This window comes from Octopus bimaculoides, chromosome 3, assembly GCF_046866305.1.
Source record: "Octopus bimaculoides isolate indiv1 chromosome 3, ASM4686630v1, whole genome shotgun sequence".
Taxonomy (NCBI): domain Eukaryota; kingdom Metazoa; phylum Mollusca; class Cephalopoda; order Octopoda; family Octopodidae; genus Octopus; species Octopus bimaculoides.
This window is the reverse complement of record NC_142930.1, coordinates 111,801,513-111,819,012: the sequence shown is the minus strand read 5'-3', so window position 1 is coordinate 111,819,012 and position 17,500 is coordinate 111,801,513.

The following is a 17,500-nucleotide window of genomic DNA, read 5'->3' as shown; positions in this document are numbered from 1 at the left end:
GTGTAAAATTTCTAACTTCCGGTCAGCCATTACTATGACTGACCGTTGACTGAACACTATTCAATTTTTTTTTTCTCCGTGTTTTTCTCCTTGTCTCCGTATTCTTTCTGTTGAAGAGCGTAGCTCGAAACGTTAAAGACTTTCCGTATTCCCGAGCGTCATACTAATACATCCTTTCGTTGTTTACACCACCTGTCCTCGTCTGTTGTTGTTTTTTCGTACATTCTCCTATATATATATATATATATATATATATATATACAGAGAGAGAGAGAGAGAAAGAGAGAGAGAGAGAGAGAGAGAGAGAGAGAGGAGCATGCGTTATATATGTATGTGTGTGTGTGTGTATGCGTGTGTGTGTGTGTGTATGTATACATTTACGTACAATACTGACTCACCATATTTATTGACATACGTTTGTAATAAAATATCCTTGGACAATTTCATTACCTTCTATGTCTATAGAAATTCATCATCATCAACAAGCCACGTGTGTATATGCATCTGCTTACATGTAGTGTATGTGTGTGTATATGTATATATGTGTATGTGTGTGTGTGTGGTTATGTGTGTGTGTGTGGTTATGTGTGTGTGGTTATGTGTGTGTTCCAAGCAACACTTGCTGATATAAAAGCTATAGTTTATGCTTGTTTCTATGGTGTTGTTCGTGTTGTTGTTATAGATACATAGTTGATTGTTTAAGACATAGGTAGAAATGTGTCCGTTTCCCCCCTCCACCCACCCATCCACTGGAAAATGTGTTCTGTATAAGAAAAACATATTCAATACAATGGTAACCTCTAATTTCCATTTCAAATAAGATGGCAGGAAATTAGTAAATATACTTCTCGGAATGGAAGCAATAGCAATCTTCAGGAAATCTGTTTTCTGACAACGTAGATGTGCACACGCATAGGAATAAATAAATAAATATATGTATATGTGTGTGTGTGTGTGTGTGTGTGTGTATACACACACTTTAGTCCAGAATGATTGATACGAAATGATTTGCATTCTGTTGAAGTTACAACACTTATGACGATTTATATGTCTATAAATAGCAGTAATGACGACAGCAGATAAAACTACTACTAGATGTTGATGATGATGATGATGATGAGGATGATGATGATAATAATAATGGTTCCAAATTTTGCCGCATGGGTAGCATTTTTGGAGGAGGGTATGAGTCGATTATATCGACCGCGGTGTTCAACTGGTACTTATTTTAACGACCTCGAAGCAGTGAAAAACAAAGGCTCTCCTCGGCAGAATTTGAACCCAGAACGAAGCGACGGCCGAAATAGCGATAAGCGTTTCGTCGAGTGCGCTTACGATTCTGCCAGCTTACCGCCTCAATAAAAATATTGAGTGAAATACTACAGAAAAAAGGTCGGGGTATGATCTGGGTAGAAGTCAATGAAAACTAAACCACTTGCTCTTCATGGACGACCTGAAGCTATTCACAAAATCTGAGGTAGAGCTAGACAGCCCGGTCTAGTCTGTGCGGATTTTCTCTAATGATATTAAGATAGAGTTTCGACTCTCAAAATGTGCTACGATGGAGATGAAACGAGGAAAGCTTGCCAGGACAGAAGGAATATGGTTGCCAAGTGTTAGAATGATGAAGGTAATTCAACTTCAATCCAACTACAAATACCTTGGAATACTTGAGGCAGATGGGATCAAACACCACGATATGAAGGAAAAGACAAAAAAGAGAGAACCTGCGGCGAGTGAGCAAAATATGCTTCAAAGCTGAATACCAGAAACATAATTTCGGCAATAAACTTGCGCACAGTCTCAATAGTTCGGTATGGTGCTGGAATCTTGAAATGGACAGAGGAGGAATTAAAGGAGATGGGCAGGAAGTCAAGAAAGTTCCAAACGATGCATGAAGCCTACCATTCACGTGCAAACGCTGATCGCTAATACATAAAGAGAACAAATGGAGGAAGGGGACTGATAAGTGTGGAAGACTGAGTGCGTATCGAACTCGAGAGCTTAATGAGATATCTAGCCCAAAGTAAGAAAACCTTGCTTGTGACAGTTAGGAACGAGGGATTATTAAGAGCAGAGAAAAAAAAGGGAAAATAAAGGAAAAAGTACAAAAAGGGACATGAAGAAGAATTACGTAAGAAGGGACTACACGATCAATTCCATGTAGCCACAACAGAAGTTGCAGGAACTATTTTTAGATATTCTTTCTGATAAATGACAAGAAATATTTCTCAATGGCAAATACCCAAAGAGAGTTAATAATGTCGATGTTGACAAAGCCCTTACCCATCAATGGTTAGTGTTTTCTGGCTTAAATTCAGAAACAGATGGGTTTATTATAGCAGCCCAAGATCAATGACTACCTACAAAGTACTACTACCAGGCCAACAGTAAAGAACGGCAGTAGTCGAACATGTCGTGTATGTATACAGCAAAATGAAACTATTGACCATGTCTCTTTTTGTGCCTACAGAGAATCTCAACAGCCATGATAGATAAGTACAATATATTCACTGGGTAATTTGCAAAATCCTGGACCTGCCCCATGATAAAAACTGCTGGGAATACAGACCACCTCCAGTGCTTGAAAAGAATCACATCTCACCTCTGTAACTTCATAGTTTAAATTGACAGAAAGATAGACGCAAATAAGCCAGACATTATATTGAAAGACTTTAGACAAAAATCATGCCTCCTCATTGATATGACTGTCCCAATCGATATAAATGTATCTGTCAAGACCTACCAAAGACTGAGCAAGTATAAAGATCTTGAAATATAAATTGGCAAAATGTGGAACCTCAAGACGAAAACGATACCTATTGTCATAGGTATCCTAGGAATGATAGCAAAAGGAGCTGATTGCTACCTATCTCAGCTACCAGGAAACCTTAAAATGGCAGATATTCAAAAGATATTGCTCATGGGATTGCCCATATCCTACGTAAAATACTGTCACTGTGATCTCAAATTTTAAGACAAACTCATAATTGTCTTGTTTTCTTAAACATTCTCTAGAACAATAGCATGTGCAAAACCAAAAATATGGCACCCTAGGCATGACACCAACATGAACTTATAACTTACCTCTTGAGGTCTCTGGGTGAGAATTGGAGTGAACTTGTACAAATACAAAGCAAAAGTCAAACATATAATAATAATAATAATAATAATAATAATAGCAATACTTGAACCAGATCGAAATAATAATAACAATTTTGGTCCCAAGACAGTACGTTTGTCAAATGGGCGTAACTCGACTACAACGACGCCAGTACTCAACTGGTTCTTATTTTATCAAATCCGAAAACATGGAAGGCAGATTCGAACCTCAGTGACATTTGAACGCAGGACAAAGACGGATGAAATGCTGCCACTTTGACCGGCGTGCAAACGGCTCTGCCAGATTGCCGCCTATTAGAACTTTTTTTTTTTTTGCTAGTGTACAGAAGTGCGCTAAAGTCAATGATGGTAATGCGAAGAAAGGGCCATAATCCGCTAGTTTTTGCATTTAGTAAACAAAGGAAAATGGCAAGCCAAAAGAAGGTAAAGCAAGCAGGAATTAGGGTCAGCGACAGAATCCCAAAGTTCTTAGATTACTATGAATCCCAATAGTAATTCCCTCCTCCTCTTGTCCTTTTTCGCTATTGGCTTTTGGTTAGAATGACCTTTATTTGTAAACGACTTAAGAGAAAGAGCTTAAAAGTGAATCCTAGTGGAATAAATGTTTATATGATTCAGATTAGAAAAATGCACCGAAGTAACCTTGTCACTCGGAACATTATTTGTGAACATTGCTATCATATTAGATATAATTATAACATAAACAATGATAAGAGAATTACATCAAATCCTGATTATAAACACGAAGGACACAATGATACAAAAACACACAAAAAACATCAGGAAAGACTGTTACAGACGCATAAGATTAATATTTTAAACTGAGAGAAAGCAATCACTGACGTAATACACCAGTCTGCTCATTAATATATTATAGTTATTATATTCAAATCTAGATGTTATATGAAGTAGCGAGAGTTGAGTACAAGACCAAAAAAAAAAAAAAAGCCTGAATTAAGAACACAGTATCGAAGCTAGGTAAACAAATTATATATTTGCCACAAATATAAGGAGTAACTGTAATTATGAAGCTAGAATGTTTTCACACTAGATCTACAGAACCGTTTAATAAAGGCTAACAGAAAAATAATTCAAATAGTTACAAAAGTCGAGTAAAAGCTGGTCTTCTGTCGTCATGGTATAGGCATATATAATAGGGGATGCAATGGCCGAGATATTGCAGAGGTAAGAGAAAAATGAAAACTTAAATAATGAAAGGTAACTAAGGAAACATTGAGGTTTCTTGATAAAATAAAAGCAAGGAAAGGTCGAAAATGGCAAATAACTGAAGGAAATAATATAAAATAATCGAAACAAAACAAGACAAACCATTTGTTTCATCGAAAAGTAAATAGAAAAGAATTAAGACCAGTTCAAAATTCTTAAAACAAGGAATCAACCAGAGAGATTCCTTATCCTGTCTAATCTTCTGCCGAGCTGATTCCATTAACAAATCAATTAAGTAACATCCCTAATGTGGCAAGCAGACAGAATCGAGACCATGCTGGAGACAATGCTTAGTGGCGTTTTTCCCGGCTTTAATTTCTGAGTTCAATTGCTGCTGGGGATCACTTTGTCTTTCGTCATTTCGGGTTCGTTAAAATGAGCACCAACTGACCACTAAGATTTTATGTAATCGACTTGCACGCTTCTATCAAATTGCTGGTCTTATGCCAAAATATGAAACCGATTAAAGGACATACTTCACTGTATGAAAACGTTTCAGACAAATTATAAACATATTCTTCAATATGAATAACTTTTCAAAATATTTGGAAGGGTTCATGTTCATACTACTAATTTTTTTACATAAATTCCAGCAACCTATTAAAAGTCAGTATGGGGTTAGATAGATATGGCAAAGGTACAGAACTAAATGAGAGTAATTGTCTCAGACAAAATTTAAACGGTTGATAAAAATGTTTTAGATAAAAATAATTCTATATACTCAGGCCTATTCCCCATTTTTCTAGGAGAGGGTCACCACAAGACACAGAACAGGCATATCATTCATTTCCCATCTCCTGGGTATGACTATAAGCTATTTCCGGGAGTGGGACCCTGGAGCCCTGGTTTCCGGATTTGAGGAGTGTGGAACCGATCTTCGCCACTATTGTTTGCAGGTCTACTCTAGCCTGGAGTGGTAGTACCTGTAAGGGTCCCAGATATAGGTTAACTAGCAAACATCCCTGCAACTGGGGTGAGGGTTTGCAATCTGTGAGATAGCAACTCAGGGTGTGTGTGTATGTATGTGTCTATGCACACACACACACACACACACACACACACATACCTATGCATCTACGTGTGTGTGTATGTATGTATGTATATGTATTATATATGTATTATATATGTATATGTGTATGTATTCGTGGCACTCCGTCGGTTACGACGACGAGCGTTCCAATTGATCCGATCAACGGAACAGCCTGCCCATGAAATTAACGTGCAAATGGCTGAGTACTCCACAGACACATGTACCCTTAAAGTAGTTCTCGGGGAGATTCAGCGTGACACAGAATGTGACAAGGCTGGCCCTTTGAAATGCAGGTAGAAGAGAAACAAGAAGAAAGAGCAAGAGAAAGTTGTAGTGAATGTGTACAGCAGCGTTCACCACCACCCCTTGCCAGATCCTCGTGTAGATTTAGTTGTTTTCGTGCAATAAACACTCACAACGCCCGGTCTGGGAATTGAAACCACGATCCAATGACCGTGAGCCCGCTGCCCTAACCAGTAGGCCATTGCGCCTCTACATGTATATGTATTATATACACCATGTCTAGTACTTCAATACTGAGTACTTGTCGTCTGATTTTACTCATTCTTCATCTCTTAACTTAACTTGACATCTTTGGTTTTGATGTACATTATTATGCACACGATCATTAAGCTCTGTAGTCACTCCATACCTTTTCTTCTCTGATGGACACTTAAAATAGATCTGCCAGACAATATAAGCAATAGCAACAACTGGTTGAATGATCACTGCTTCAAATTAAACAGCAATGAATCATAAATCATAGCTTTTCCACCTACCGACCACTACTAATTCATTAGCGAAACCATCCATCTTAACGGTACAAATACACCTATCTCTCAGGAGACAAACAAGTCTTTGTATTATATTAGTTAAATACATGTCAACTAACTGGGGAGTGATTTCTGTTCTGCTCTACGTGACATAAGAAATATCAGGAAGGAAGTGACTATTGATCAGACTAAAATTCTCGTTAATTATATCCGTATTCCAAAAATTAACTCCAGTAATTCTCCGTTGCCTGAAGCCATTCACCCACCCACAAACACACCAAAAAAGAAATCTACGCACTAATAAAAGCTTCATATGGTTGATCAATTCGTTAGAAACAGGAACGAATTCACTTTCAAGTATTTTACCGCTGTGCTAGGTAAATGAGAATATAACGTTAGATACTTTTCTACTCTAGGCACAAGGCCTGAAATTTTTTTGGCGGGAGGCCAGTTGATTAGATCGACACAAGTACGTAACTGGTACTTCATTTATCGACCCCGAAAGAATGAAAGACAAAGTCAACCTCGGCGGAATTTGAACTCAGAAGGTAAAGACAGACAAAATACCGCTAAGCATTTCGCCCGGCGTGCTAACGATTCTGCCAGCTCGCCGCCTATAACGTTAAATACTGAAACAAGACTGTTACCAATATAATATCTTCAATCGTAGGGCGGCCGGCTGGCAGAAACGTTAGCACGCCGGGCGAAATGCGATATTTCGTCTGTCTTTACGGTCTGAGTTCAAATTCCGCCGAGGTCTCATGTTCTGAAGAGAGGTTGTTTTACTAAAGCACGAATATAGAAAAACCAGTTTCCATAGAAGAATTGTCCATTGTAGCAATGCCAGTTTGGTTTATATTTCTCTGTTGTCAATAACAACCATCCAAACAGGAAATTAGAAATAGCATTTATTACCTCAAATGTTACTCAGAGAAATATATTACTCTGAATTGTTGTTCGCTACCAAATGATGAGGAATACTAAAATAACTTTCCTTTAAAACTAAAAAAATGCAAACAGAACAAAGAGTTTACAAAAGCTAGAGACATTTATTTCAATATTTTGCTGAGAATAATCTTAAAAAGACAGGGATGGACGTCACTTGTTTTCATTAATGTAAGTGAGGAAAATATTTTCAAATTTCAGAACTAATGCAGTTTACAGTTTTTCGATTCATACATTACTTTTATTGCTATCATCATCATCATCATCGTCGTCGTTGTCATCATCATCATCATCGTCGTCGTCGTCGTCATCATCATCACCATCCTCCTCCTTCTCGTCATCATCATCATCAGTATTCTCGTCGTGATCGACATCACCATCCTCGTTCTCATCATCATCATCATCATCATTATCATCGTCGTCATCATCATCACCATCGTCATCATCATCATCATCATCATCATCATCATCATCATCATCATCATCATCATCCTCGTTATAATCATCATCATCTTCGTAATCATCACTACCAGCACCAACACTACAACTTCCACAACTACCTCCCCCACCATCACAATCTTGAATAGTAGCATCAGCAGCTCCAGCACTAATACAACCACCACCACCACCACTGTGATGATCATCATCACTACCATTTGAACCACCAGGACGATCATAATTATCATCATCATCACCATCATCATCATCGTCGTCACCGACCTCCAATAAATGTACAGCTTATTTACAGAAAGAAGGAATAAGCATAAATTACTGAATGGTCAGACAGAAACACTAAATCAAAAGAAAGAAGAACAAATAAATGATTTATAAATAAACGAAATGACGACGATAATAATAATAATGATAATAATAATAATAATAATAATAACAATAATAATAATAATAATAATTATTATTATTATTATTATTATTATTATTATTATTATTATGTTGATAATAATAACTATGAACAATGTTAAGAAAAAGTGATGATGACGACGACGACGACGACGATGCCGATGATGATGATGGTGATAGTGATGGTGATGGAGATGATGTTACTGCTTAGTGATGCTGCTGCTACTAGTACTGCTAATAATAATAATAATAATAATAATAATAATAATAATAATAATACGACGGAAGAAGAAGAAGAAGAAGAAGAAGAAGAAGAAGAAGAAGAAGAAGAAGAAGAAGAAGAAGAAGAAGAAGAAGAAGAAGAAGAAGAAGAAGAAGAAGAAGAAGAAGAAGAAGAAGAAGAACTTTGTTGTCAAATATTGCAGGAAAAAACAAGAAAAACCGGTACAACCTCGGTTATACGTCCGAGGATTATGAAAAGATTATCTTGTCACAGTTCACACCTCTTACTATTTTCAGCATTTCATTTATTTCTCTCCACGTTCTTATACATTTTACATATGATCTGAAGTCTAAATCAACCTTCTAGATTTAGGCACAAACATCAGTGACTCGTTGAACCTATTATATTAACCTTAACCTGACTTGTCAGCCATTTTCATTTATCTAACTCAATAGGTTATTTCAACACTAAATCTAATTGGCTTCTTGCTGTTTTCTGAATACAAAACTCTTTCAAATTGATAGTTTAATTTCTATTACTAAGCAAAGAGTAATTGTAAAATCTGTCAACCTACAGCTTCTGTTTTCTATTTATTTCTCCTCAAAATCATCTTGGTTTTATTTGTTTCCTTCTTCTTGGCTGTTTTTGACTTCGTTTTTAATTTAAGATATATATCCTGCAAAGTACACTGTCTTTCGTATGTAATAAGCTTTTTCAAAGTATGGCGGATTGATATCTAAAATATGTCAGTGATACAGAATGAAAGAGTTTTAGATTTTTCTCCCATAGGCGAAGGCGTGGCTGTGGGGTTACGAATCTCGATTTGCAGCCAGGTAGTTTCGGGGTTCAATTCAGTCCCATTGTGCAGCACATGCGACGAGTGCCCTTCTAATATAGTCACAAATCGACAAACGGCGTGTAGAATTTAGAAGGCGGAAACTATGTTGTATATATATATATATATATATATATATATATATATATATATATATATATATATATATATATATATATATATATAACAATGTACAGTGGCTGTATGGTAAGTAGCTTGCTTACGAACCGCATGGTTCCGGGTTCGGTCGCACTGCGTAGCACCTTGGGCAAGTGTCTTCTACTATAGCCTCGGGCCGTCCAAAGCCTTGTGATTGGATTTGGTAGACGGAAACTGAAAGAAGCCCGTTGTATATATATATATATATATATATATATATATATATATATATATATATATATATATATATATATGTGTGTGTGTGTGTGTGTGTGTATGTGTGTGTATATGTGTGTGTGTCGGTGCTTGTCCTCCCAACATCGCTTGACATCGATGATGGTGTGTTTACGTCCCAGTAACCTAGCGGTTCCGCAAAAGACACCGATAGGATAAGTAGTAGGCTTACAAAGAATAAGTCTTGGGGTGGATTTGCTCGACCCCAGATGCTCCAGTATGGCCCTAGTCAAATGACTGAAACAAACGAAAGAGAGTAACATAAGGAAAATACTAACATGATTATCAAAGGTCGGAACTAAATTCAGGTAACTTTAAATAATTACCGTAGGGTCCTCGAGTCAGTCTCTTGCTACTGTGTCAGGGAGTAACTCGACGAAAACGCAATAGTACACAACCACACACACACACGCACACACACACACACACACACACACGCACGCACACACATACACAAACACATAATTGTGTCTATTTACAGAAAGAGCAGGATAAGCTTTTAAAACATCAATGACGCTAATCAGTCAGACAAATATGTGACCCACTCAACTAGTATTCAATATCTTGATGATGATTGATTCACATTAATTTCGCAGAAGGCAAAGGCAACATTAAACACATTCGAATTAGGAGGCAATTTATCAAGCATAAATAATAAGAAATTGTATTGTAATAAATGTCAAGTATAGATCTGTTGATACTGAAAGAAGCCATTTTGTATATTTATTCCGCACGAAATCCTTGCTATGCCCCAAAATAGTGTTGATAATACCCTGGGCAAGAGTCTTCTACTATAGCCTCAGGCCGACCAAATCCTTGCGAGTGGATTTGGTAGACGGAAACTGAAAGTAGCCTTTCGTGTGTGTATATATATATATATATATATATATATATATATATATATATATATATATGGTGGTTGTCTACTCCTTAAACAGTGTTTGACCACCTCCTGCACCTACACCTTAGCCCTTTCATGGCGTCTGATGTGGCTTTTTAAACCAGACAGTGTTTTGAAAAAACACCCACACAGATTGCACCTCTGATTTGCACTACCAATACCTGCAAGTAAGTTCTGCTCATTGTGGATCCTAACATGTCTTTTAAGACCCCCATTGGATTTGCAAACCCTCTGGCACACACCACATTCAAACGTGTGCACAGACATATAATCAGAATATATATATATATATATATATATATATATATATATATATATATATATATATATATATATACATGCATGCATATTTGTGCGTATATCTGTGCGTGTTCCCCCACCATCGCTTGACAACCGATGCTGGTGTGTTAACGTCCCCGTAACTTAGCGGTTCGGCAAAACAGACTGATATAATAAATACTAGGCTTACAACGAATAAGTCCTGGGGACGTATTGTTCGACTAAAGGCGGTGCTCCAGCACGGTTGCGGTCAAATGACTGAAACATGTAAATAAAATAAATGAAATATATGATGGAATCTTCCACCCTTCGGGGTGTTCCGTATTTTTTTTTTTAATGACCTGCAGAAAGGATTTGTTTATAGTGATCAAATATGTATATGAGCTATGCATTCGCTCACTCCCTCCATCACATCAACGTTGCCTAAACAGGTGCTTAAGTCATTTGTTAAGTTTATCTCTATCGATTCTCTATATAAATTACAGCCAGAACTGACCTGTTGCTACTTTTCGTTAATTGGATGTATATGCCGTATTTTCACAGAATTTTCTGATAATGAACGTATATGCCATAATTCAAGAGTTCAGGGTCCTTCAAGAGTACCCGTCCACACATTAACCACCCACGGACTCATTCCTGAAATTGCTGCTAAATATAGTGGTTTAACATCAGATATACCAATTTTATATATTAAACCCATTCCTGGCAGCTGGTACGTAAATATTAATGATTTGTAGGGACACGGTATTTTGTTATGCAACCATGATATGCTACAAAGTATATTGAACTCTTTATAAGTCAATACTGCGTTCTACTGTGTTAGCAGTACGTTTTACATCACTTGTTAAGGTTATCTCTCTAGATTCTCAGGTGTTCTCGGAACCTGCACTAGTGATTTCCTCCGTAAAATCGGGGTAACTGAAGCCTCTCTCAGATATGAGCGCTACGTGGTGGATCGGCTGCTGCAGCGATTGTCGCTACCTATTCGCCGCGGCAACGCCATTGCGGTCATAAATGCAGGGCGCAGCTGATCATTTTATTTGTTCTGTAGTGTGTGATCCTCCGTCTTCTGCTCCTCGCTCCTTCCTTTTTCATTTTTTGCTTTCTGTTTCTTTATTCCTTTGCGTTTAAATGTTATAATTTAAAATGTGATCATTTGGTTTATTAAATAAAATACTAAACGTACAAGTATTCCTTTGGATCAATGAGATTTAAAACGAAACTTTCGCTTCTAAATAATAGTTGTAACAATAGATTTCTATACTCTATTAGATTTTCAATTTTCCACCCTGAAATAATAGATTACAGTAAGCAAAGTCTGTTAAACTATATTAAAGTTAATACAAACGGCATAATATTCTGATACCACAACATAAGAAATTACAGACAGAAAATATAGAGAAAAAAAGCAAGTGAAGTGCGTTGCTGTAGTCTTTGATATAATCGTGTTTACTCCGTAATGATATCAAATTGTTGTTACGTAATTTGTTTTTAGTTCAGATTTCTTTATAAATTTTCATTATATTCAGATAATAGCTGGCAAATATATACAAATCAATCCCATATAATAATGTAACAAATATCAATTATGAATGAAACTTTCTTATCATTAACTTCGATGTTTTAGTGGTTTGTTTCGCTTTGTGATACTTACGTAACAATACTTCTTTACGTTATCGCATTATATATATATATATATATATATATATATATATATATATATATATATATATATATATATATATATATATATATATATATATATATATATATATATATATATATATATATATGTATATATATATATATATATATATATATATATATGTGTGTGTATGTATATATATATGTGTGTGTGTGTGTATGTGTGTGTGTGTGTGTGTGTGTGTGTGTGTGTGTGTGTGTCTGTGTGCGTGTGTCTGTGTATCTATATAGGACAGATATATTTTACTGTCTTTGGTTAAGTGTTCTATTTCTTGGAAAATAAACATTATTATCTAAATAATTACATTTCAGCTCTAAAATATTAAGATACATCTGATATTACATATTCCTTTGAGCATTTGAATTTCATCTCGAATTTATTTTCTTCTTGAATAGATATCTTGATATTACTTATAGATATATAAATACACGTAGACTTGCTGCGAAGATTGCTTTGGGTTAAAAATCAAGTTAGCATTACTTAGAGAGCATCAGGAAATCAGCTATCAGAATTTCGAAATTTTCTTATACTCTCTTCATGTCTGGACATTTATACATTCTATTTTCATTTAAGTGCTAAAATCTGTAACAGTATTAAGTCAGACAAATGTTATTGGATGGTTGTGAATAAAACCCAATGCAAATGATAACAGCAACAAACTAGAAAATAAGCATTGAAGATATGAAAATGTAGGCATAGTTAAAAAACAATATATAAAATTCAGTAAGCACACTCTACCCGTGGGTGAGAGGCAACGTTATTGTAGGGTATGTTTAGATTCTTGTCCAAGAACGGACAACATGTGTGCTTATATATATATATATATATATATATATATATATATATATATATATATATATATATATATATATATATATATATGAAAGTACAGGTGAGAATATAAACATCGGAGGGATGAATATATTCAAGATTATACTAGTTGAATACCTAACAATAAAGGCACACACATATATATTATTAATTTTATTATAAGCCAAGAGAGAAGATGTAGATAAGATTAATACAACTTTATTGATACATTGACAAGACCAGACCTACAATTGTTTCTGTTCAGCATAAAATCAACCAAATTTAAATGAAATTAAATAGATCAATTTAGCTAATTACTACAAGTGAGAATAGTTTCAGGGAAGGACGTACAAAAAAATTTAACATATTTAAAACATAATGAAAACATAAAAACAGAAAGAACACAGTTTACCATTAAAGTTAAACATATATACCTTAATAAAAATAGACATAATAAAAATAGATATTAATAAGAATACTTATAGTCATAAATTAATGTAGATAATATTAATGAAAATGCAAACATACCCATGCAAAAATATGTATAATGGTGTTAGGTACAAAAACATTACTCACATAATTTAATAAGCGATCTATTACTTTTATTTACATATCACCATTATCCATTATATTTTTGCATGGGTATATCTGCTTTATCATTATTATTATCTATATCAATTTATGACTATAATTATTTTTTACCTCCGCCATGGAAGGAGGTTATGTTTTCATCGGCGTTGGTTTGTCCGTCTGTTCTTCTGTGTGCACAATAACTAAAAACGTTGAGAATGATATTTGATGAAACTTGCAGGAAAAGTTGGTATTGACACAAGGAACAGATGATGAAATTTTGGTAGTGATCCAGGAATTTTTATGGATTCTTAAAGGATATTTGATTTGTTATATTTATTTTACATGAAGTATTACAATGTTAGCTTTCGAATGATGCCACCCTGATGGCAAGGTGAGCAAGCCAGCACTCCCCCTCATCGGAAGGCCGTGCAGACATACATATAAGAACACGTAAGTTTATATGAATTCAAGTATTATGTACATGCATGGTGTGTTTGCGTCCCCGTAACTAGACGGTTCTGCAAAATGAACCGATAAGATATGTAACAGGCTGTAAAAAAATTGGCAAGTACTGAGGACGAGTTGTTCAAGTAAAATTCTTCCAGGCGGCTTTCTAGGATGGCCGCATTCTAATGACTGAAATAGGTGAAAGCTAAAAGAATGCGCAACACATCGCAACAAAATGATTACCCCCTGATAATCTGGTGTGGTCCTGCATTTCGTTGCACTTGGACGATCCAATAGAGAGGTTGTATATAACCACAAAAGTGAAACAGATGTAAAGAACAAGTGATATAAAATTGTTTATCATGACTTCTCCACATTTGCTGTATACATCATATCTAGTAATACTATTAAGTACAGTAAAACCGCACAACTACATTGGAAGCAGAATGGATTCTCTACGTGGAATACTATGCTCATCGGTAGCGTTCGTACGTCTACATCCATGCATAAGATATAAGATAAAATTTAATTCATACACGCACATACTCACACGTAGACACAAGCACGAGCACGGACACACCCACATAGACACATATGGTTTAATGTATTTATGAACTAGCAATAGTTTCATATGTTGGAGACGTGAGTTAGGCAGGTTTTGTATAATACACCTGTTGAGCTTACCTTGACGAAAACGTAAACTATATATGTGTGTGCATGTGTGTGAATATACATGTGTGTCTATGTGTGTGTAGGTGTGTGACATCGCGTGCGTGTACTCATACACCTACGTACAAGTCTATTTACGTTCATACACCGGAAGTCAATTACGGCATATGTATATATGCGTGCGTGTATGTGTAGGCGGCAAGAAAACAGGTGATAAGAATGGGAATATATATGTTAATCAGTAACACCAATGCGTTATTCATATGTATATTGTCTTTCAATATTCTTCCTCTTCATAATAAATCCATTATTTACCTCCGTGTGTTTTACATATATACTCACACACACACACACACACACACACACACATATATATATTCTCCGTATGTATGCCTGTATATGTGGCATGTTTGCGTGTGTATGCATTTATGTATGTATACATAACTATGCTTAAAAGTGCTTTTCTTTCTTCAATTTATAAATATATGTGTACGCATCTATATATTATTTATTACACATTGATACGTATTTACATATAAAATCACGCAACCTAATATATAATACCGATTGCATATATATATATATATATATATATATATATATATATATATATATATATATATATAATTGGATATGGGCGCATATACTTATGTAGATACATTTAAACATATATGTACACACACACATATAACGTTAAATGTACTGAAATACAGAGAACAGTGAACAATGGAAAATGAAAAAAAATATCTATTCGTTTTCAATATATTGTTGCTTGAAATAAATTTAGTTCCATAAGTAAGATTTATGTTATAAATATGAATTTTATGCACACAAAATAACTAGTACATGAACACTGAACTAGTGTATAGTTCTGATTAGCTCTTTCATTAAATGCATGCATAAATACCTATTTTGAATGTATATAAATACATACATACATACATACATGCATACATATATACACTCTCACATATATGCATAAATACATACATACGCATATACTCAAATGCATTATATATATAAGATATAATTATGAATATACATACACACGAATATATAGATATACTTCCATACATATACATGCAAATATGTGTGTGTGTGTGTGTGTGTAGATTGATAGTTAGATAGATAGATAGATAGATAGATAGATAGATAGATAGATAGATAGATAGACAGACAGAAGTCTGACAGACAAACAATTAGATAGATAGATAGATAGATAGATAGATAGATAGATTGATAGATAGATAGATAGATAGAGAGAGAGAGAGAGAGAGAGAGAGAGAGAGAGAGAGAGGTACATACATAGATAGTCATATAGATAGATAGATAGATAGATAGATAGATAGATAGATAGATAGATAGATAGTAAGATAGATATATAGATAAATTAAATGTTCTTGACTATATATAATTTGAAATAAATACACAAATATTCATGTTTACATCATACTGTATGCATACATTCTTACACACACACTCATAAACCAGCCCAACAGATATATTTAGGTAAATACAACAAACATTCGATATATTTGCAATCCATGATTGTCAACGTCTGACCGTTTCGTACTGGGAGCCAATTGACGAAGGGGAGATAAGTTCTATGGTTACTTACAGATGGTGTAGGGCACAGCTACAATTTCACCATCTCTGAGTCTGTCCGTTTGTGAGAGAATTTTTTAGTATTGGTAATGTAACTACATTTCTGTTGTTTCCACTGTGTAACTTCACTTTTTGATGGATTTTATATTTTATTTCCATATTTATACTCAATTCGTTTACGCAGATTCGAGGCACAACTTCACCTTTAGGAAAGCTGTGTGTTCATAACAGACTTGATTCATTTGATTCATTTGTATATGGAATTCTTGGACACCAGTATTATAGGCTTCGTTGAGTCTCGTTAGTCAGAAGCATCTCAGGATTAACGAATCTAACTAGAGTTGATGCTCGTTTATAATCTTAGCCAACGAACTGTTTACTAATCCGTGCAGATATCTGTCCACCAATAACAAATAGTCATATGCATGGTGAACAGCAAGAACGAAAATGATGACTTGCATAGTTCCACCTTCCGGCATATTCATACATGAATATGCTAAGCACTCGTGTTCGGTACAGAATAATAATTCCTTTTAACGACGAATACACATTCATAACGCCCTCGATTCATTAGCGCAAGGGAGTCTAAGACAGCCACTTCGACATTACTGTTGTAGAATCTAGTCCTGTATCTTGATGACAGTTTTGTGATCTTGAGCACTATGCATTGATGCCCAGTTCTTGTCTTTGTGTACCTGTCGTTAGCTTCGCTACACTTTCATTGCTTGAAACCTCCTCTGATATATCGAATTTGATAAAAGAAGGAGTTTGGTGTCGCTGTCCTCATTTGCGTTTTTTTTGTTTTTTTTTGCTACGAGGTAAGCTTATCGTGAATTGTAGACAGTAGAAGACACCTTCATCCACTCATTCAGTGAGGTCTCAAGACTTTTAGAATGACGTTGAATAGTTTCTGGTCCTTGAAACCGAAGCTGCTACAGTATCTGGTCTTGTATCTTGATGGTGGTTTTGGAATCTTTGGCACAATGCACTGGTGCCCGGCTCTGGTCTTCGTGTAACTTTAAATATGTATGTATGTATGTATGTATGTATGTATGTATGTATGTATTTATGTATGTATGTATGCATGTATGTGCATATGTCATT